The following is a 12,417-nucleotide window of genomic DNA, read 5'->3' on the forward strand; positions in this document are numbered from 1 at the left end:
CCCCGTGTCGTCGCCCCACCACCCCGCCGCCCCACCACCCCAGCGTCGCCGCCGCCCCCGCGGTCCGGTGAGTTATTTTTTTCCTTTTTTGTTGTTTAATTGTTAGTGTTAGGTTTAGTGCTAGTATATGTGTTAGTGTTAGATTTAGTGCATGGGTTTTAGATAATTAGTCATATAATTAAAAGAAGTAGAAAAAGATGAAAAAATAAGAAGAAGAAGAAGAAGAAGAAGAAGAAGAAGAAGAAGAAGGGGAAGAAGAAGAAGAAGAAGAGGGGAGAAGAAGAAGAAGAAGAAAGTGTAGGTGTAGGAGAAGAAGAGGATGGGAGAAGAAGAAGAAGAAGAAGAAGAAGAAGAAGAAGCAAGTGTAGGTGTAGGAGAAGAAGAGGAGGGGAGAAGAAGAAGAAGAAAAGAATATGTAGAAGGTGCTCTTTGGCCTTCCAGAGGCCAGCAGGTCATATATTTGTGAATTATGAGTTAGGTCGTATATTTTTTGATTTTGTTATGCAAAACATCATACATATTTGTGTTTATCGGGTGGATTCAAATGTGCAGTTGTTTCGTTGCTGCGAGGGTGTGGTGTTTGAAGACCTCCCCGTGCGTTCGACGAGCTCCGCCCCTGCGTTCGTTGGTGAGCACAAATGACATCTCCTCCTCCCCCTTCATTTGCTCTATTCCGGTCTTCGTGCCGATGAAACTTGCTAGCTATAGGTGTCAATCATTAGTATGCGTAACCACTATGCGTCTCCCGTTCGAAAGGGTTACATTTATAAATATGCATGCATTTGCATATTTATAACCGTGATTCTTTCGAATTGTCCAATGCTATCCATGGACAGCCCGAGTATGTGTAGATTGGGTTTGTTTTCCCATATGCTTTGCTTTGGATCCGACGCATAATTTTCGTCAGTGTCTCCCCTGTTGTTCTCCGGGTACACATCCTCTCTGTTTATTGCAGAGACATGTATCAGGAGAATAGCGGGGAGGTGCTGCCGAAATTTTGCGTCGGATCCGGAGCATAGCATGGGAAAAGGAACCCAATCTACACATACTCTGGTGGGATTAGGACCTATCATTACCTATTAGAGTGTAGGTTGCATGGACGTAATAAAATTGACAAACTAGATCAACTGATAAATATATACATGGTGAATTATATATATATAGGACTCATTTTCTGTACTCTTGGGAGTATGTACTCCCATCTTCAATATACCTCGTATATGCATTGATTATACACCTTATCATTCTCAATATACTTCATTAAATATTCTAAGATACCTCAATACAAGTTTTGTTGAAAAAAAGTATCATTTACGACCTACTTTTTGCAATATACCTTTTTCACGTACAAACAAATCAGTATATATGTAAACCTTTGAAAATATGAGGCACGCATGATTTTTTTTCATGAAATCCATTTTAGGATATCTAGTAATTATTAATGAAGTATATTAAAAATAATAATAAGCTATAAAAGATTCATCTATGTGGTATATGAGGAGCGAGAGTACGTACTCCCAGGAGTACACAACCATTTTCCTATATATATATATATATTTGTTGTGTGTCCAGTAGCTCTGTAAGTCAAGATGAGTGATCGTGCGTGGATGTACACCGGTCACACTGGTCAAAACAAATGGAGCACTGAATGGTTCACAAAAACCAAGGCGTTTGTGCAAGCCGCATTTGCAAATGGCCAGAGGAAAACCTGGTGCCCCTGTTCCCGGTGCGACAATTGGGAAAAGAGGACAGAGGCTGAAATGGGCAAACACCTGCAGAAGAGTGGTTTTACGCCCAATTATATGGTGTGGACATTTCATGGTGAGTCTGCCCAACGTGACCGAGCTGAGGTGGTTCGTCCTCGCACCGACGAGCATGGTACCAGGATGGAAAACATGGTGCAAGACTTGGATGATGCTCGGGATTCAGACGAGGAGATGTAGGAATGTGCAAAGGCCTTCAATAAAATATTGGAGTCTTCAAAACGTCCGCTCCACGAGCACACTGAGCTTTGTCAATTGGATGCCATCTCACAAGTAATGGCTCTGAAGGCTCAGTTCAACTTGGGCAGAGAATGCTACGACGCAATTATGACAGTATTTGGACGCTTTCTACCCAAAGGCCATGTAATGCCTGCAAACCTATACCAGTCGGACAAAATCCTCCGTGCACTGAAGATGCCCTATGAGAAGATACATGCATGTGAGAAAGGATGTGCCTTATTTAGGCTTGAATATGCGGACTTGAACTATTGTCCCATTTGCAAGTCTTCTAGGTATGCTGTGGTAGACAACGATATGGGTGACAAGACGCAGACCAAAATCACCGTTAGTGTTCTTCGGTATATGCCAATCGTACCAAGACTTCAACGTCTTTTCGTGGTTGAAGAGACGGCCAGATAGATGACATGGCACAGAACGGGCAAAAGAACCGAACTAGATGCATATGGGAATCTGATGATGGTACACACATCGGATGGTGTTGCGTGGAAGAAGTTTGATGAATTACATGATGACAAAGCGGCAGATCCGAGGCATCCTTGAGTCGGCGTAAGCACGGATGGGTTCAGTGTGTTTGGTCTGACGGCAACCCAATACAGTTGCTGGCCCGTATTTGTCTTTCCACTAAATCTCCCCTCGGACAGATTATGCAAAGAAAGACATTTTCCTAACATTGATAATTCCAGGGCCCAACTATCCGGGGAAAATATGAATGTGTACATGCAGCCGCTTAAGGACGAATTGCAAGAAGCCTAGGATAATGGGTTCAAGACATACGACGCCTATAGCAAACGGAACTTCATAATGCGTGTTTGGTACATGTACTCGACGCATGACTTGCCAGCGTATGCGCTATTCATTGGCTGGTGTCTGCATGGAAGCTTCCCGTGCCCCACATGCAAGGGAGCTCTTGAGTTTCATTGGCTTCAGGCTGGTCGCAAGTTTTCTTGCTTCGACATGCATAGATAGTTCCTGGATCCTCGCCATAAGTTCAGGAAAGACAAGAAGAACTTCATCAAAGGTAGAGTTGTCAAAAACTCTGCACCACCTGCGTTGACAGGCCAACGGACCCTGGATCAGTTAAACGCTCTCGAGCCAGATTCAGAGCATCTAGGGTACTTCAAGGGGTATAATTCTAAACACGCCTGGACTCACAAGACATGCTTATGGGATCTGCCTTACTTCAAAGACCTCCTTTGCCCACATAACATCGACGTGATGCACACTGAGAAGAATATCGCCGAGGCACTTTTTGGTACATTGTTTGGCATAGATGGGAAGTCAAAGGATAATACTAAGGCTAGAGTCGATCTGGAGGCGCTATGTGATAGGCCATTACAAAACATGAAAGAATCGAAAGGAAAGCAGAACTAGACGAAGCCAAAGGCATGGTTCAATATTGGAAGGCCAGCTATGAGGGAAATTATCTTGTGGGTGCAACAGCAGTTGATGTTCCCCGATGGGTATGCAGCGAATCTAAAGAGGGGAGCGAATCTTGATAAATTGAAGTTATTTGGTCTCAAGAGTCATGATTGGCACATATGGATTGAGCGGGTAATGCTAGTGATGTTGCGTGGCTTCATCCCTGGGGATGAATGGCTAGTACCGGCAGAACTCAGCTATTTCTTCTGTGTTCTTTGTGCGAAAGAACTATCGCCTGACGTGCTAGAAGAAATGGAAGAGTTTGCGCCAGAGTTGATCTGCAAGTTAGAGAAGATCTTTCCACCGGGCTTCTTTAATCCAATGCAGCATTTGATTTTGCATCTCCCGACCGAGGCAAGATTGGGGGGCCCATGCAAAATCATTGGTGCTACCCAACTGAGAGGATGCAGAAGACGCTTCGACAAAAATGCAAAAATAAATGTAGAATTGAAGCATCGATGGCTGAGGCATTCATCATTGAGGCGGCAAACTTCGTGACAGCACACTACAAAGCCAAAAATCATCATTTGCATAATCCGAAACCTCGGTACAATGCTGACGAACCTCATCCAACCTCAGCCTATTCAAAGGGAATCTCGCACCAGCCAGTGGTTCGAAACCAATATCTTTGGATAACGAAGAATGGCGGACCATTACGTTGTATATCTTCAACAACCTGACAGAAGTGTGGACATACATCGAGTAAGTTCTCGGTACATTGTTTCGCAACTTCTATTTCCTTTGAACTGCTCTTATTCCTGGATATTTCATACAGTCGATACGTCGCCATATTCTCGTATGGAGCGGTAATCCAAAAGGATTCCGTCGAAGAGTATGAGCTTCTCGCAAAGCAAGGAGGCGGCTATCCCGGTTTCATCTCTTGGTTCAAACAAACGGTAATTTCTATTAGACCATTTCATTTCATTCGCTAATTTTTGCCTAATGCAACAATCCTTTCGTATTAAACTTGTAGGCCAATTCAGAGTCTATGGACGCCGAATTGAGACAAGTCGCTAATGGTTTTGACTATATGGTCCGTTCATTTGACAAATACGACATCAATGGGTATCGCTTTCCTACCTATGGTAAAGAGCTATCTATGGCCGACCAAAAGTCTACAAATTGTTGTGTATCTGCTATCGGCGAAGGTGGTACCGAGTATTATGGGAGAGTTGAAGCAATTTATGAACTTCTATTCTATGGTGACAACCCACCGAATGTCGTACTCTTCAAATGTTATTGGTTTCAGTCGAAGGAGACTATAAGGACTCATGAACATATAGGGCTAGTTGAAATCAAACAAAGCACCCATTTAGATGTTCCTGATGTCTATATTACGGCTGAACAGGCGACCCAAGTATTCTATCTACCGTGGGCCTGCCAAACTAATCCAAATCTGAAAGGTTGGGATGTCGTTTATGAATTGCCGCCACGTGCTAGACTATCTCCCCCAAAGGAAGAGGATTATGAACCTCACATTAACCCAGACACATATGAAGGAGAATTCTTCCAAGAGACACGTCTTTCGAAAAAACGTTTCAAGAATCGATATACTTCACCCCAAAACATTGAAGTAGACAACGATAGTGAATCTGGCATCACCCCAGAGGAGGAACAAGAAGAGCCGGAACAAGAAGAGGTTACTGCTGCGGATGACCTGTCAATGATTGACCGATTACGTCAAGGTGGTCTTCCACATTTTGATGCCGCTGAACCCTATGAGCACGTCATTGATGATAGTGATCATGATGATTATGCATTTATTGCCATCGGGTTTCTTTGCCGTCCGCCGTGGATGGCAAAGTCCCCTTTGCCGTCCGCTTCCGAAAGCAGACGACAAAGAAGCTCTTTACCGATCCTTTCTTTACCGGTGCATTTTGCCGTCCGCCGTCCGTGCCTTTGTCGTCCGCCTTGGCGAACGGCAAATTAGCTGATTCCTGTAGTGTAACTAATGATAAAAGTGAGCACAAACGGTATTGCAATGCTAGGAAACAAGGCCTAGGGTTCATACTTTCACTAGTGCAAGTTCTCTCAACAATAATAACATAATTGGATCACATAACTATCCCTCAACATGCAACAAAGAGTCACTCCAAAGTCACTAATAGCGGAGAAGAAACGAAGAGATTATGGTAGGGTACGAAACCACCTCAAAGTTATTCTTTCCAATCAATCCATTGGGCTATTCCTATAAGTGTCACAAACAGCCCTAGAGTTCGTACTAGAATAACACCTTAAGACACAAATCAACCAAAACCCTAAGGTCACCTAGATACTCCAATGTCACCTCAAGTATCCGTGGGTATGATTATATGATATGCATCACACAATCTTAGATTCATCTATTCAACCAACACATAGAACATCAAAGAGTGCCCCAAAGTTTCTACCGGAGAGTCAAGACGAAAATGTGTGCCAACCCCAATGCATAGGTTCATGGGCGGAACCCGCAAGTTGATCACCAAAACATACATCAAGTGGATCAATAGAATACCCCATTGTCACCACGGGTATCCCACGCAAGACATACATCAAGTGTTCTGATACGTCTCCGTCGTATCTATTTTTCCAAACACTTTTGCCCTTGTTTTAGACTCTAACTTGCATGATTTGAATGGAACTAACCCGGACTGATGCTGTTTTCAGCAGAATTACCATGGAGTTATTTATGTGCATAAACAAAAGTTCTCGGAATGACCTGAAACTTCACGGAGCAACTTTTTGGAAAATATAAAAATAGCTGCAAAAGATGAAGGCCAGGGGCCCACCACCTGTCCACGAGGGTGGGGGGCGCGCCTGCCCCCCTAAGGCATGCCCCTACCTCGTGGGCCCCCTGGAGCTCCTCCGACTCCAACTCCAACTCTATATATTGTGTTTCGGGGAGAAAAAAACCAGAGAGAAGAATTCATCACGTTTTACGATACGAAGCCGCCGCTAAGCCCTAAAACCTCTCGGGAGGGCTGATCTGGAGTCCGTTCGGGGCTCCGGAGAGGGGAATCCATCGCCATCGTCATCATCAACCATCCTCCATCACCAATTTCATGATGCTCACCGCCGTGCGTGAGTAATTCCATCGTAGGCTTGCTGGATGGTGATGGGTTGGATGGGATATATCATGTAATCGAGTTAGTTTTGTTAGGGTTTGATCCCTAGTGTCCACTATGTTCTGAGATTGATGTTGCGATGACTTTGCTATGCTTAATGCTTGTCACTAGAGCCCGAGTGCCATGATTTCAGATCTGAACCTATTATGTTTTCATCAATATATGAGAGTTCTAGATCCTATCTTGCAAGTATATAGTCACCTATTATGTGTTATGATCCGTTAACCCCGAAGTGAAAATAATCGGGATACTTACTGGTGATGACCGTAGTTTGAGGAGTTCATGTATTCACTATGTGTTAATGCTTTGTTCCGGTACTCTATTAAAAGGAGGCCTTAATATCCCTTAGTTTCCGTAAGGACCCCGCTGCCGCGGGAGGGTAGGACAAAAGATGTCATGCAAGTTCTTTTCCATAAGCACGTATGACTATATTCGGAATATATGCCTACATTACATTGATGAACTGGAGCTAGTTCTGTGTCACCCTAGGTTATGACTGTTACATGATGAACCGCATCCGGCATAATTCTCCATCAACGATCCATTGCCTACGAGCTTTCCATATATTGTTCTTCGCTTGTTTACTTTTCCGTTGCTATTGCTATCATCACTACAAAATACCAAAAACATTACTTTTACTACCGTTACCTTTTATTATCATTGCCACTGCTATCATATTACTTTACTACTAAACACTTTGCTGCAGATACTAAGTTTCCAGGTGCGGTTGAATTGACAACTCAGCTGCTAATACTTGAGAATATTATTTGGATCCCCTTGTGTCGAATCAATAAATTTGGGTTGAATACTCTACCCTCGAAAATTGTTGCGATCCCCTATACTTGTGGGTTATCAAGACTATTTTCTGGCGCCGTTGCCGGGGAGCATAGCTCTATTCTTTGAGTCACTTGTGATTTATATCTGCTTATCATTATGAAGAACTTGAAAGATCCAAGAACCAATATTTATCCCTCAACTACGAGGGGAGGTAAGGAACTGCCATCTAGCTCTGCACTTGATTCACCTTCTGTTATGAGTAAGCTTGCGACACTTAAACCTGCTTCTACTATTCGTTCTGATATGTCACATGTTATTGATGATGCCACTTCTGCTATACATGATACTTATGATGAAACTACTTCTATGCTTGATACTACTGTGCCACTTGGTGAATTTCTTGACGAACAACTTGCTAGGGCTAGAGAGATTGAAAATATTGAATCTCATAATACTGATGAAATTGATGATGAAGACTTGCCTGTTATTCCTAAGGGTTATGTTTTTGATAAAGAAGCTTCTTTAGCTATTTTAGCTTGCAAATATAGATACGAACTCAAGAGGTTATTAGCTAAATGGAATCAACAATCTCTAAATGCTAGAATGAAACCTGACCCTGCTTTTGCTACTTCACCTATCTGTGTTACCGATAAGGATTATGAATTCTCTGTTGATCCTGATATAATTACTTTGGTTGAATCTGATCCTTTTCGTGGCTATGAATCTGAAACTGTTGTGGCACATCTTACTAAATTAAATGATATTGCCACCCTGTTCACTAAAGATGAGAGAACTCGCTACTTTTATATCCTTAAAATATTTCCGTTCTCATTAAAGGGTGATGCTAAGATATGGTTTAATTCTCTTGATCCTGGTTGTGTGCGTAGTCCCCAGGATATGATTTATTACTTCTCTGCTAAATATTTCCCTGTTCATAAGAAATAAGCTGCTTTAAGGGATATATATAATTTTGCGCAAATTGAAGAAGAGAGTCTCCCACAAGCTTTGGGGAGGCTTCTCCAATTACTTAATGCTTTGCCTGATCATCCTCTTAAGAAAAATGAAATACTTGATATCTTTTATAATGGACTAACCGATGCCTCCAGAGATTACCTGGATAGTTGTGCTGGATTTGTTTTCAGGGAAAGAACACCGGATGAAGCTGAAATTCTATTGAATAATATGTTGACAAATGAAAATATTTGGACACCTCTGGAGCCAATTCCTGAGCCTTTTCCCAAACCAACTCCGAAGAAGAGGGGTATTCTATTTCTCAGTCCTGAAGATATGCAAGAGGCAAAGAAATCTATGAAAGAAAAAGGTATTAAAGCTGAAGATGTTAAGAACTTACCTCCTATTGAAGAAATACATGCTCTTAATTTACCGCCTATCGAAGAAACATATGATCTTAATCCTTCACCTATTGAAGAAACTCATGGTCTTGATAACCCGACACAGGTAGTAAAGGTAAATTCTCTCTATAGATATGATAAAGCTGAAATCCCATTTACTAAGTTTGCTAGCCCATGCTTAGATGAGTTTGATAAATTTATGGTTAAGCAAGAAGATTTTAATGCTTATTTTTGTAGACAATTGAAATACAATTCAAATATGCTTGAACACTTGGGTGATTATATGGCTAATGTCAAAGGTGAACTTAAACTTATTAGTAAACATGCTTCTATGGTTACCACTCAAGTAGAACAAGTACTTAAAGCTCAAAATGATTTGCTCAATGAATTGAATAGTAACAATAATGATAATGCTGTTAGAGTAATGACTAGAGGTGGTAGAATGACTCAGGAACCTTTGTATCCTGAAGGCCACCCTAAGAAAATTTAGCAAGATTCTCAGAGAAATAATATAGATGCACCTAGTCCTTCTAAAAGGAAGAAAAAGAAAAATGATAGGACTTTGCATGCTTCTAATGAACCTATTACTGAAACACCTGAGAATCCAAATGATATTTCTACTTCTGATGCTGAAACACAATCTGGTAATGAATCTGAAACTAGTGATAATGTTAATGATAATGTTCATGATGATGCTCAACCTAGCAATTATAATGATGTAGAAATTGAACCTGCCGTTGATCTTGATAACCCACAATCAAAGAATCAACGTTATGATAAGAAAGACTTTGTTGCTAGAAAACATGGTAAAGAAAGAGAACCATGGGTTTAGAAACCCGTGCCTTTTCCCCCAAACCATCCAAGAAAAAGGATGATGAGGATTTTGAGCGCTTTGCTGAAATGATTAGACCTATCTTTTTACGTATGCGATTAACTGATATGCTCAAAATGAATCCTTATGCTAAGTATATGAAAGATATTGTTACAAATAAGAGAAAGATACCGGAAGCTGAAATTTCCACCATGCTTGCTAATTATACTTTTAAGGGTGGCATACCAAAGAAACTTGGAGATCCTGGTGTACCAACTATACCATGCTCCATTAAAAGAAACTATGTTAAAACTGCTTTATGTGATTTTGGAGTCGGTGTTAGTGTTATGCCTCTCTCTTTATATCGTAGACTTGATTTGAATAAGTTGACACCTACTGAAATATCTTTGCAAATGGCTGATAAATCAACTGCTATACCTGTCGGTATTTGAGAGGATGTGCCTGTTGTAGTTGCAAACGTTACTATTTTAACGGACTTTGTTATTCTTGATATCCCCGAGGACGATAGTATGTCTATTATTCTTGGAAGACCCTTTTTGAATACTGCAGGGGCTGTTATTGATTGCACTAAAGGCAATATCACTTTTCATGTTAATGGTAATGAGCACACGGTACACTTTCCGAGGAAACAACCTCAAGTTCATAGTATCAACTCTATTGGAAAAATTCCATCGATTATATTTGGAGGTTTTGAATTTTCCCTTCCTACTGTCAAGAAGAAATATGATATTCTTATTATTGGGGATGTGCATATCCCCGTTGAGGTAACATAGTGTTATTAGAAATTTCTCCGGTTCCATGTTATTCGGAATGAGTTCGTTAACAAGACTTGATCAACCTTGTTAGTGGATTCCTTTTGATGATCATGAGATGGATGAAACTAGAAGGCACAACCTTCTGTACCCCACTTTTACTTTCTGTTATTTATATTAAATAAAATAAAAATAGTATTTTTCTGTCTGTTATCTAAATTATCCGTGCAATATAAAAATACCCCGAAAATAAAAGTTCTCCAAATGCCCTGAAATTTAAATATATTTTTTATAGAATATTTGAGAATATTTGGCACTGAGAACACAGCAGGGGGGTCATCCACCTGGCCACAAGGGTGGAGGGCGCGCCCCCCTGCCTCGTGGGCCCACGGTGGCCCTCCTCCACTTATCCTTTCACCCACACACTCCTTCTTCCTCCCCCAAACACGAATATCCAGCTCAAGCATGAGTTCTGGCTCATTTTGCTGCCATTTTCGATCTCCTTGCTCAAAGCACCTCTCACAAAACTGCTTGGGGAGATTGTTCCTTGGTACGTGACTCCTCCATTGGTCCAATTAGTTTTTGTTCTAGTGCTTTATTCATTGCAAATTTTTGCTGCTTAGGTGACTCTGTTCTTGATCTTGCATGTCAAATTTATATGGTTAAAAGTAGTTTTGATGCATGATATAGGCCCTAGGCACTTGTAGGAGTAGTTGCTATCAATATTATTGAGTTTGTTTTACTTTTATTTTGAAGTTACTAAAAATTTTCAGATTTTTTCAGATGAAGAAATATGCTTAGGAAAATGTTCCAAGGTGGTTCTTCAAGGAAGCAAGGACCCAGGCTTGCAATGCGTGATGCTGATGAAGAGCCACCAAGAGATGCTCTAGTGCGTCCTTGTGAATGACCTTCGGAAAATTTTATGGATCGAGCGGGAATTAAAGAAGAATTTAACACATGTTTGCGTAAAGCCGGTCTGGTGAGCTTCGAGGAAGAAAAGTGCAGCCAGTATCATCATCTCACTAGTTCCTTTGTGAGGAGGTTTGAATTTTCATCTTCACATAATTCTCCAACTGTCCTGTTTGATCTTTATGAAAACTCTTACACTATGGACTTAGAGGATTTTACCACTGCTTGCAAACTTCCACAATGGGGTAGTATCAGGGATCCTCGCAAATCTGAATTTAGAGATTTTCTTGCTAGTATAACTGTGGGAGAATCCAGAGATATAATACAAGACACTATAGGGAGCATTCACTTTCCTGCTATACATTATTTTGCTCTCTTCATAGGTAGATGCATTAATGGTAAAGATGAGGCATGTCACATGTGTGTCCCTGACCTCAGTATTCTTAGGAGTGCTGTGTTTGGAGATAAATCTTATAATTTGGGAGCCATTGTTGCACGTAGGTTGCATCTTAATAGATTTAATGGAGATTTCTTTGGAGGAATTTATGCAACCCGCATAGCTAATTTTCTTGGTGTAGCCATATGCGAAGATGATATTGAATTACCCCTGCTTACCTAGACTTTAATGCTATGGTTCACCACCAGTTTGTCGAGAGGAATGAATCACCTCTCCAGTATCGACTAATCTTTGACAGACGCCGTGATGTCCATATTACTCTCCCTGCTCCTGCCTTCTTTGATTATCAGACAAAAGGAAGACATGTTATTACCAGAGAGGAGGCATATGAGTACGAGAGGAGGGCGGAGGCCGCTCGTCGCCACGCTGCAGCTCAGGAGGCGATAGCCGCTGCATCTGAGTATGACCCCAACTTTTATTATGGATATCCGCCAGGCCAGCCGTGGCCATAGACCAACTTAGGCCAAAAGCCTAAGCTTGGGGGAGTACGTATTTCTCACTGACGTTACATTTACGTTCACACATTCATTGCTAGATGTCGGTGCTCATACTTTTTCATTGTATCATCCATGCTAATTTACTTTCCTTTTTTATGCTTTCTTTTTGTGTGTTTAATAAACCTTAAGAAAAACCAAAAAAATTAGTTGTAGCTTTTAATTAGTTTACTTTCCATGCTTGTAGTAGTAATTAAAAAGAAAACCCCAAAAGATTTCCTGTTCTTCTTTTACTTGTTGGGAGCTCTCCCGTGTAAATAGTTTTATTTCTTTTCTTTTCTTTGGGGGTCGATAGGAGAAGACCATGATTAAATTGTT

Source organism: Triticum dicoccoides, chromosome 4A (genome assembly GCF_002162155.2).
Source record: "Triticum dicoccoides isolate Atlit2015 ecotype Zavitan chromosome 4A, WEW_v2.0, whole genome shotgun sequence".
Classification (NCBI taxonomy): Eukaryota; Viridiplantae; Streptophyta; class Magnoliopsida; order Poales; family Poaceae; genus Triticum; species Triticum dicoccoides.